At 43.1% G+C, this 10,798-nt stretch overlaps 1 pseudogene; it reads left to right on the forward strand.

Moving 5' to 3' along the window:
• The first annotated feature begins 6,091 nt into the window (after positions 1-6,091).
• LOC116552668 lies at positions 6,092-8,287 on the forward strand (annotated as a pseudogene).
• Positions 8,288-10,798: the final 2,511 nt, after the last annotated feature.

Raw genomic sequence — 10,798 nt, forward strand, 5'->3', positions numbered from 1 at the left:
CCAAGCTGCAGTGGGTGGCACTACTGCAGCCTCAGTCACCCAGGCTCAAGTGATCCTCTAGCTTCAGCCTCCTGAGAGGCTGAGATGACAGTGCGCACCAGTGCATTTACTAGTTTATTTTTTGTTTTTGTTTTTTTGAGACAGAGTTTTGTTCTTGTTGCCCAGGCTGGAGTGCAATGGTGCAATCTTGGCTCACTGCAACCTCTGCCTCCTGGGTTCGAGTGATTCTCCTGCCTCAGCCTCCCAAGTAGCTGGGATTACAGGCGCCTGCCACCATGCCTGGCTAATTTTTTGTATTTTTAGTAGAGATGGGATTTCACCACATTGGTCAGGCTGATCTTGAACTCCTGACCTCAAGTGATCCACCTTCCTTGGCCTCCCAAAGTGCTGGGATTACAGGCATGAGCCACTGCTCCTGGGCCACTAATTTATTTTTATAGAGACTGGGTCTTGCCATGTTGCCCAGGCTGCTCTTGAACTCCTGGCGTCAAGCTAGCACCTCATCTTGGCCTCCCAAAATGTTAGGATTACAGGGTGAGCCACCATGTCCAGCTTATTTCTTAAATGAGTCATTAAATGTATGTCTCTTTGACTATCCTGAATGTCAGCAGGGACAATTTTGGTTTTGTTTATTTTGTTTTTGTTTTGTTTTGTTTTATTTTATTTATTTTGAGATGATGTCTCGCTTTGTCACCCCGGCTGGAGTGCAGTGGTGTGATCTTGGCTCACTGCAATACCTGCCTCCCTGGTTCAAGTGATTCTCCTGCCTCAGCCTCCTGAGTTGCTGGGATTACAGGCGTGCACCACCACACCTGGCTAATTTTTGTATTTTTAGTAGAGATGAGGTTTCTCCATGTTGGCCAGGCTGGTCTCAAACTCCTGGCCTCAAATGATCCACCCATCTCAGCCTCCCAAAGCGCTGGGATTACAGGCATAAGCCACCTCACTGGCCTTTTTTATTAAAAAAAATTTTTTTTAATTTAATTATTATTTTTTTTTGAGACAGAGTCTTGCTCTGTCACCCAGGCTGGAGTGCAATGGTCCGATCTCAGCTCACTGCAACCTCCATTTCCCGGATTCAAGCAATTCTCCCACCTCAACTTCCCTAGTGGTTGGGACAGGACCTACCATCATGCCCACCAAATTTTTGTAAGATACAGGGTTTTACCATGTTGGCCAGACTGGTCTTGAACTCCTGACCTCAGGTGATCCCCCCTGCCTCCACCTCCCAAAGTGCTGGGATTACAGGCATGAGCCACTGTGCCTGGCTTTATTTATTTATTTTTTTGAGACAGAGTCTCACTCTGTCCCTCAGGCTGGAGTGCAATGACATGATCTTGGCTCACTGCAACCCTCCACCTCCTGGATTCAAGTGATTCTCCTGTCTCAGCCTCCCAAGTAGCTGGATTACAGGCATGTGCCACGACTCCCACCTGTTTTATATTTTTAGTAGAGACGGGTTTTGCTTGTTGGTCAGGCTGGTCTCCAACTCCTAACCTCAGTTGATCTGCCCGCCTCAGTCTCCCAGTGCTAGGATTACAGGCATGAGCCACCAAGCCCGGCCTAGTTTTGTTTATTACTGTACCCAATGCCTAATACAGTTCTTGGCATATACTAAGTGGCCAATAAATATTTATGGAATAGATGAATGAATGGATGCTTTTCAAACCTCATACTGTATGACATTTTTGTAGCATTCTACACCATATGTTGTTCCCACCTCCTGGAATCTTTCTTCCCTAAATTTTCATATGCTACTTATTTCCCCACTTCTGTAGGCTTTCTTTACAGGCAAGCTGCTACTTTTTTATGAATCTTACAGTTTCAGAAATTGCTGTGAAAAGGGGGACACCTACATAGTCACCCACATAGGCACAAGTACAAACTTAGAGAATAATAAATGTTCAGTCACCATTTTCTCATCAGAAAAGAGTGTGGATACAGTCCTTAGTAGCTGTAGGGAATTTGTTCCAGGACCCCATGTGGACACCAAAATCCATAAATGCTCAGGTCCCTTATATACAGTGATACAGTATTTGCATGTAATCTATGCACATCCATATACTGTAAATCATCATAGATTACTTGACCAGGCGCAGTGGCTCACGCCTGTAATGCCAGCACTTTGGGAGGCCGAGGCAGATGGCTCACAAGGTCAGGAGTTTGAGACCAGCCTGGCCAACATGGTGAAACCCCGTCTCTACTAAAAACACACAAAAAACTAGCCGGGTGTGGTGGCATGTGCCTGTAGTCCCAGCTACTCAGGAGGCTGAGGCAGAAGAATCACTTTAACCCAGGAATCGGAAGTTGCAGTGAACTGAGATTGCACCACTGCACTCCAGTCTGGGCGACAGAGCGAGACACCATCTCAAAAAAAAAAAAAAAAAAAATTAATTTGCATCATGTGGCCCAGTGGTTAGCCTTCTGGAAAATAAAGACCCATTTTCAGAACATTGCTTTGAATGTATCCACATGTGATACTAAAGTAATTATTTAAAAAAAATTTAATATTTTATTTATTTATTTGAGATGGAGTCTCACTTTGTTCCCCAGCCTGGAGTGCAGTGGTGAGATCTTGGCTCACTGCAACCTCTGCCTCTGGGTTTCAAGTGACTCTCCTGCCTCAGCCTCCCAAGTAGCTGGGATTACAGGCACTTGCCACCACACCCAGCTAATATTTTGTACTTTTAGTAGAGGTGGGGTTTCACCACGTTGGTGAGGCTGGTCTTGAACTCCTGCCCTTGTGATCTGCCCACCTCATCCTCCCAAAATGCTAGGATTACAGGTGTGAGCCACTGCGCCAAGCCGCTGTTCAGGCTCTTTAGGAGACACTGACTTATATATACATGACAGCAGGGAGAAGAGAGACTTTGAAGCTTCCTCAGCAGCATCCCCGGGCAGAAAGCTTTTTTTAAAAAAATTTTTGAGATGGAGTCTCACTCTGTCGCCCAGGCCCGAGTGCAGTGGTGCCATCTCGGCTGACTGCAACTTCTGCCTCCCAGGTTCAAGCAGTTCTCCTGCCTCAGCCTCCTAAGTAGCTGGGACCACAGGCATGTGCCACTGCACCCAGCTAATTTTTAAATTTTTAGTAGAGACAGTGTTTCACCATGTTGGCCAGGCTGGTCTCGAACTCCTGACCTAAGGTGATCCACCTGCCTCAGCCTCCCAAAGTGCTGGCCCCAGGCCCAGCCACTGGGCCCAATCAGTAATGTATTTTAGACTGACAAATTGTTTGGAATCTTAAAATCAGCCATTAAATCTGGAGAGTTTTGTCATAGATCAAAGAGGGTTCCAAAACAAATTAGTCATCCCTTTTCTTATAGAAGAAGTTTATAATAAATAAGCTTTAGATGTATCTTATGTCCAAAGAGAGCACTTGGTATTATATACAGTATAATATCAAAACACCAATAAGGAGACAGGATTTATTGGCTTAATGTTCTCTTCAGAGCTCTTGATATTCATGTATCATAATTATTAAAAACATGGACTCTGATGCCAAACTTCTTTGAGTTTAGCTTGGAGAGACCATTTAACCTTGCTCTGTCTCAGTGTCCTCATCTTAATGGAGTTGTGGTACAGACTTTTTATTTATTTATATAACTGTGAGGAATATACACATTCATATGCACATGTATGTATTTATGTATGTCTACATGAAACGGACCCCATAGTCCCATAGATTGTTTTTTTTGGATAAACATAGAAATTGACCCTTCTTGTGCTGGCTTAGGTAGCACATATAGTAGAATTGGAACAACAACAAAAAAAGAAACTGACCTTCTGGTCTTAAAGCTTGAAACTTAACATTTATTTAATTTAATTAATTAATTTATTTTATTTTATTTTATTTTTTTGAGATGGAGTGTGTCATCCAGGCTGGAGTACAGTGGCACCATCTTGGCTGACTGAAACCTCTGGCTCCCAGGTTCAAGTGATTCTCTGCCTCAGCCTCCCGAGTAGCTGGGATTACAAGTGTGCATCACCATGCTTGGCTAATTTCTTTTTTTTTGTTTGTTTGTTTGTTTGTTTTAGTAGAGACAGGGTTTCACCATGTTATCCAGGCTGGTCTTGAACTCCTAACCCCAGGTGGTCCACCCGCCTCAAACTCCCACAGTGCTGGAATTACCGGTGGGAGCCACTGCACCCAGCCACATTTGTTTTATCTGAGTTCTCAGGAAACTACCTTCAGGCCTCTCAAAAAAAAAGTATCAAAGAACTGAAACTCACCAGATCACCACATCCAACAATGAGATTCAAGGACCCCTTATTCATCATGATTGCTGCCTTGCTCCTCCCTAGTTCTTGTTTTCTCTCTCTCTCTCTCTTTTTTTTCTTTCAGACAGAGTCTCACTCTTGTTGCTTAGGCGGGAGTGCAATGGCATGATCTCAGCTCATGCAACCTCCCCTCCCGGGTTCAAGCGATTCTCCTGCCTTAGCCTCCTGAGTAGCTGGGATTACAGGCGCTGCCATAGCCGGCTAATTTTTTGTATGTTTAGTAGAGACGGGGTTTCACCAAGTTGGCCAGGCTTGTCTCGAACTCCTGACCTCAGGTGATCTGCCTGTCTCAGTCTTGAAAAGTGCGTGAGCCACCCCGCCCCCTTATTTTCTTTTACTTGGTTAACATTTCTTTTCACTATATAAACTCCTGGTTACAGTCAGTCTGGGAGTTAGATTTGAGACTGAATTCCCAATTCCTTGGCTGCAGCACCCAATTAAAGCCTTCTTCCTTGTCAATAATCGTGGTCTCAGTGATTGGCTTTCTGTGCAGAGAGCAGCAGGACTTAGACTGAACCCCTGGTGTTTTGGTAATGAATACACTGTCATGTAGAGCATTTAGAATAGTCTTAAGGACATGGCAAGCACTATACATGTTAATTATTGTTTATATTTACAAATCAACCTTAATATTGTCTGGGCATGGTAGCTCACACCTGTAATCCCAGCACTTTGGGAGGCCGAGGCAGGCGGATCACTTGCGACCGGGAGTTTGAGACCAGCCTGGCCAACATGGCAAAACCTCATCTCTACTAAAAATACAAAAATTAGCTGGGCCTCGTGGTGGGTGCCAGTAATCCCAGCTACTTGGGCAGCTGAGGAGGAGAAACATTTGAACCTGGGAGGCAGTGATTGCAGTGAGCCGAGATCCTGCCGCTGTGTTCCATCTTGGCTGACAGAGTGAGGCTTCATCTCAAAAACAAACAAATCAACCTTAATATCATTCCTCAAATACTTACCAGTTCTAAATATTTTATCATGAAAGAATATTAAAAGTCCGAGCTCCATGGCTCATGCCTGTGATCCCAGCACTTTGGGAGGCCGAGGCAGGTGGATCATCTGAGGTCGGAAGTTGAGACCAGCCTGGTCAACATGGAGAAACCCCATCTCTACTAAAAACACACAATTACCTGGGCGTAGTGACACATGCCTGTAATCCCGGTTACTTGGGAGGCTGAGGCAGGAGAATTGTTGGAACCCGGGAGGCGGAGGTTGCAGTAAGCTGAGATCCCGCCATTGCTCTCCAGCCTGGGCGACAGAGTGAGACACTGTCTCAAAAAAAAAAAGAAAAAAAAAAGTATTTAAATTTATTAAAATGTTTATATCATAATTATATAAATCTTTTGTTTCTTTTTGTAAATAGTTTCTTGACCTATAAAAAGAGCTGTTTGCTCAAGAGAAGAAACCTCTGGCCAGGCACGGTGGCTCATGCCTGTAATCCCAGCACTTTGGGAGGCTGAGGCAGGCATATCACCTGAGGTCAGGAGTTTGAGAACAGCTTGGCCAACATGGCTAAATCCCATTTCTGCAAAAATTACAAAATTAGCTAGGCATGGTGGCATACTCCTGTAATCCCAGCTACTCAGGTGGCTGAGGCAGGAGAATCGCTTGTACCTGGGAGGTGGAGGTTGCAGTGAGCTGAGATTGCGACATTGTGCTCCAGTCTGGGTGACAGAGGGAGACTCCGTCTAAAAAAAAAAAGGAGTAAAGGAAAGAAACTTCTAATTTTCAAATTTGTTTAGATCCAAGAATAGGCCAATTTGAAAAATCTTTAAAAAATATTAACTCTCCAGGCCATAGTATTCTTCATAAAATGGCTGTAAGAGGCAGCAATACTAAGCATGAATTTATGAACCATAAGTACTGCTTTTTTCCCCCTTAGTTTGATTTAAATTTAATATCCTCCCACAATGGAAAACGATTTACAACAAAGAGATAAACTGGAAAGAATAAGAAAATGGAAACAAGATGTCATTTTTTTTTTTACTACCCAACAGATTTACCATATGTTTTAAAATGATGTTTGGCCATCTACAGTAAATGAAACAAAATGCTTTTAAAAATAATGTAACACTTTAAACTATTTTTACTACCAAACTCTCCCTCTCCTGTGAAATATCCATCTTACTAAGCAAAGGTTTATTTAAGCTCCACTTACATCTATGTTGTTTTTAGCTCATTTCCTTTTTTAAAAAGCAATTGGTGAGTTTATTTCCCAGTTTAGCTGTTATAATAAAATATAAAAGGCATTTCTGTTTTGGCCTCTAGTATGGCATTATCAAAAGCTACGAAACTCACAGCAAAATATAGGACAGTGTAAAATTAGAAGCTGCTGGTGTTTCTTTGCTGCTCTTGCAGTTGTTCTCCCCTCTTGCCACCCTCACAAATCTGAAAGTCACCTCTGTACCAGACAGCAAACCCCAAGTGTATTTTTTAAATAACAGCTTTATTATTGACATTGCATAGACTTCACCCTTGTAAAGTACACAATTCGATGGGTTTTAGTATATTCACACAGTTGTGTAATCATTACACATTACTGTTTAGAACATTTTCTTCTCTCAAAAACAAAAACAAAAACAAAAAACCTCCATACCCTTTAGCAGTCATTCCCCATTCCCTCCTTCCCCTAGGACCTGGCAATCACTAATCTACATTCTGTCCCCATGGACTTGCCTATTCCAGACATTTCATATACGTGGAATCATAATTATATGGCCTTTGTGACTGGCTTCTTTTGCTGCTGCTGCTTCTTTTTTTAAATTTTTCTTGTAGAGACAGGGTCTCACCATGTTGCCCAGGCCAGTTTCAAACTCCTGGGCTCCAGGTGCCGCCTGGCGCCCAGGGTGTGTGCTGCTGGGTGGAGAGGCCCAGCCGGCCTGTCTTCTCTCTTCCTTCCTCCCTGCCTCCGGCTGCCCACAGGACCTTTCTGTTGCAGCTGTTGGGACCCCGTGTCATCGCCAAGGCCAAGCTTGATAGCCCCCAAACAGGGAGGTGATGGAATTAAACCACCCCCAATCACTGGAAGATTTGGAACCTCACTGAAAATTGGTATTGGTCGCTTGCTAAATGTTGGGAAATCTACTTTCTTCGATGTATTAACCAATAGTCAGGCTTCAGAAGAAAACTTCCCATTCTGCACCATTGATCCTAATGAGAGCAGAGTACCCGTGCCGGATGAAAGATTTGACTTTCTTTGCCAGTATCACAAACTAGCAAGCAAAATTCCTGCCTTTCTAAATTGTTGGCCTTCTGAAAGGAGCTCACAGTGGGGCAGGACCTGGGGAATGCTTTTTTTAAAATCTCATGTTAGTGCCTGTGATGGCATCTTTCATCTAACATGTGCCTTTGAAGATGGTGATATCACCCATGCTGAAGGAAGTTAGATCCTATTGGAGATATAGAAATAATACATGAAGACCTTCAGCTTAAAGTTGAGGAAGTGATTGAGCCCATTACAGATGACCTAGAAAATGTGGCTGTGAGAGGAGGAGATAAAAAATTAAAACCTCTTTGGGAGGCCAAGGTGGGCAGCTCACGAGGTCAGGAGTTCAAGACCGGCCTGGCCAATATGGTGAAATTCTGCTCTATTAAAAATATGAAAATTAGCTGGGCATGGTGGTGCACACCTGTAATCCCAGCTACTTGGGAGGCTGAGGCAGGAGAATTGCTCGAATCTGGGGGGCAGAGGTTGCAGTGAGCCAAGATCATGTCACTGCACACCAGCCTGGGTGACAGAAGGAGGCTCCATCTCAAAAAACAAAACAAACGCCTAAAACCTGAATATGATATAATGTGCAAAGTAAAACCCTGGGTAATAGATCAAAAGAAACCTGTTTGCTTCTATCATGATTGGAATGACAAAGAGATTGAAGTGTTGAATAAACACTTATTTTTGACTTCAAAACCAATGGTCTACTTGGTTAATCTTCCTGAAAAAGACTACATTAGAAAGAAAAACAAGACCACATGCAGTGGCTCATGCAGAGGTTGTAGTGAGCTGAGATAGCGCCATCGCCCTCTAGCCTGGGTAACAAGAGCGAAACTCTGTCTCAAAAAAACCAAAAACAAAAAACAAACAAAAACTTTAAAATGTACTTACATGTTTTTTCTATAAGTTTTACAGTTTTCATTCTTACATTTAAGTCTGTGATCCATTTTGTGTTGATTTCTCTGTATGGTGTGACATAGGAATCCAAATTAATTTTTTTGTAAGTCAGTTGTCCCAGCACCATATAATGAAAGACTGTCTCTTTCTTGTTGAATTTTCTTGGCATCTTTGTCAAAAATCAGTTGACCATGAATGTAAGGGTTTATTTCTGGGCTCTAATTCTATTGCATTGATCTATATGAATGTTCTTATACCAGTACCACACTGTCTTGATTGCTGTAGCTTTGAGCTTGATGTGGTTCAGCTTTGTGCCCCATCCAAATCTCATCTTGAATTGTAATCCCCATTATCACCATAATCCCCATGTGGAGGTCATTGAATCCTGGAGGCGTTTCCCCATGCTGTTCTCTTGAGAGTGAGTTCTCACACGATCTGATTGTTTCATAAGGGGCTCTTTCCCCTTTCTCTTGGCACTTCTTCCTGCTGCCTTGTGAAGAAGGTGCCTTGCTTCCCTTTCACCTTGATTGTAAGTTTCCTGAGGCCTCGCAAGTGATGCTGAACTGTGAGTCAATTAAATTTCTTTCCTTTATAAATTACCCAGTCTCAGGAAGCTATTTATAGCAGTATGAAAACGGACTAATACAGCGCTGCTTTGAAATTGGGAAGCGCCAGTCCTTCAACTTTGTTCTTTCTCAAGATTATTTAGGCTATTTTGTGTCCCTTGTATTTCTTTCACTATTTTTCTCCCTTTTGTAGTTTTAACTGAGCATTTTCATATGACTTCATTTTTCTCTCCTTTTTATTATTTTCTTAGCATATTCATTGTACTTATTTTTTCTCTCTCTTACTTTTTGACAACCTTTTTCACTGGTTGCTCTAGGTTCCCTTGGTTTTTTGCTTGTTTGTTTTTAGAGACAGGGTCTCACTGTGATACCCAGGCCTGAGTGCAGAGGTGTGAACATGGTTCACAGCAGCCTCCACTTCCTGGGCTCAAGCAGTCCTTCCAGATAGGTGGGACTACAGGCACAAGACATCACACCACACCAATTTTGTAGTTGTTGTTGTTTTAGTTTATTGTAGAGAGGGAGTCTCACCATGTTGCCCAGTCTGGTCCCAAATTCCTGGCCTCAAGCAGTTCTCCCACCTCAGCCTCCCAGAGTGTTGGGATTAGAGGCATGAGCCACCATGCCTGGCCAACTCTTGTATTTTATCTGAATTTTAGGATCGGCTTGACAATTTCTGCAAGAAAGAAAACTGGGTCTTTGATAGGATTGCCTTGAGGCTGGGCATGGTGGCTCATGCCTGTAATCATAGCACTTTGGGAGGCCAAGGTGGGCAGATCACCTGAGGTCAGAAGTTCGAGACCAGCCTGGGCAACATAGTGAAATCCTGTTACTACTAAAAATGCAAAAATTAGCTGAATGTGATGGTGCACGCCTGTAATCCCAGCTACTCAGGAGGCTGAGGCACTAGCATCTCTTGAATCCCAGGAAGTGGAGGTTGTAGTGAACTGAGATCGTGCCACTGCTGTCCAGCCTGGGTGACAGAACGAGACTCTGTCTCAAAAAAATGAAAATAAATAAAATCACATTGTGCCCCATAAATAAGTGCAATTATTATGTGTCAAAAATAAAAAATATATTAGAACTAATAAACAAGTACAGCAATGTTATAGGATATAAATCAATGAACAAAAAATAATCATATTTCTGGCTCAGTGGCATGAGCCCGGGAGTTCAAGACCAGCCTGGCCAACATGGTGAAACCCCATCTCTACTAAAAATACAAAAAATTAGCCAGGCATAGTGGTGGGCACCTGTAATCCCAGCTACTCAAGAGGCTGAGACAGGAGAATCGCTTGCACCTGGGAGGCAGAGGTTGCAGTGAGCTGAGATTGTGCCATTGCGCTCCAGCGTGGGCAACAAGAGCAAAACTCTGTAAAAAAAAAAAAAAAAAAAAAATTGGCCGGGTGCAGTGGCTCATACCTGTAATCCCAGCACTTTGGGAAATCCCAGTACTTTGGGAGGCCAAGGTGGGCAGATCACAAGGTTAAGAGATTGAGACCTCCTGGACCAACATGGTGAAACCCTGTCTCTACTTGGGAGGTTGAGGCAAAGGAATTGCTTGAACCCAGGAGGCAGAGGTTACAGTGAGCTAAGATCACGCCACTGCACTCCAACCTGAGAGACAGAGTGAGATTCCGTCTCAAAAAAAGATAATTTTAAAAAATGTAGTACATGTATCAGAACATCACACTGAGGGCAGGTGCAGTGACTCATGCCTGTAATCCTAACATTTTGGGAGCCTGAGGCAGTTTGATCACTTGAGGTCAGGAGTTCAAGACCAGCTTGGTCAGCACAGTGAAATCCTGTCTCTACTGAAAAAAAAAAAAAAAAAAAAAAAAAAAAA

The sequence above is a fragment of the Sapajus apella genome, unplaced genomic scaffold (genome assembly GCF_009761245.1).
Source record: "Sapajus apella isolate SASKATOON/1434 unplaced genomic scaffold, GSC_monkey_1.0 scaffold12, whole genome shotgun sequence".
In the NCBI taxonomy this organism is placed as follows: Eukaryota; Metazoa; Chordata; class Mammalia; order Primates; family Cebidae; genus Sapajus; species Sapajus apella.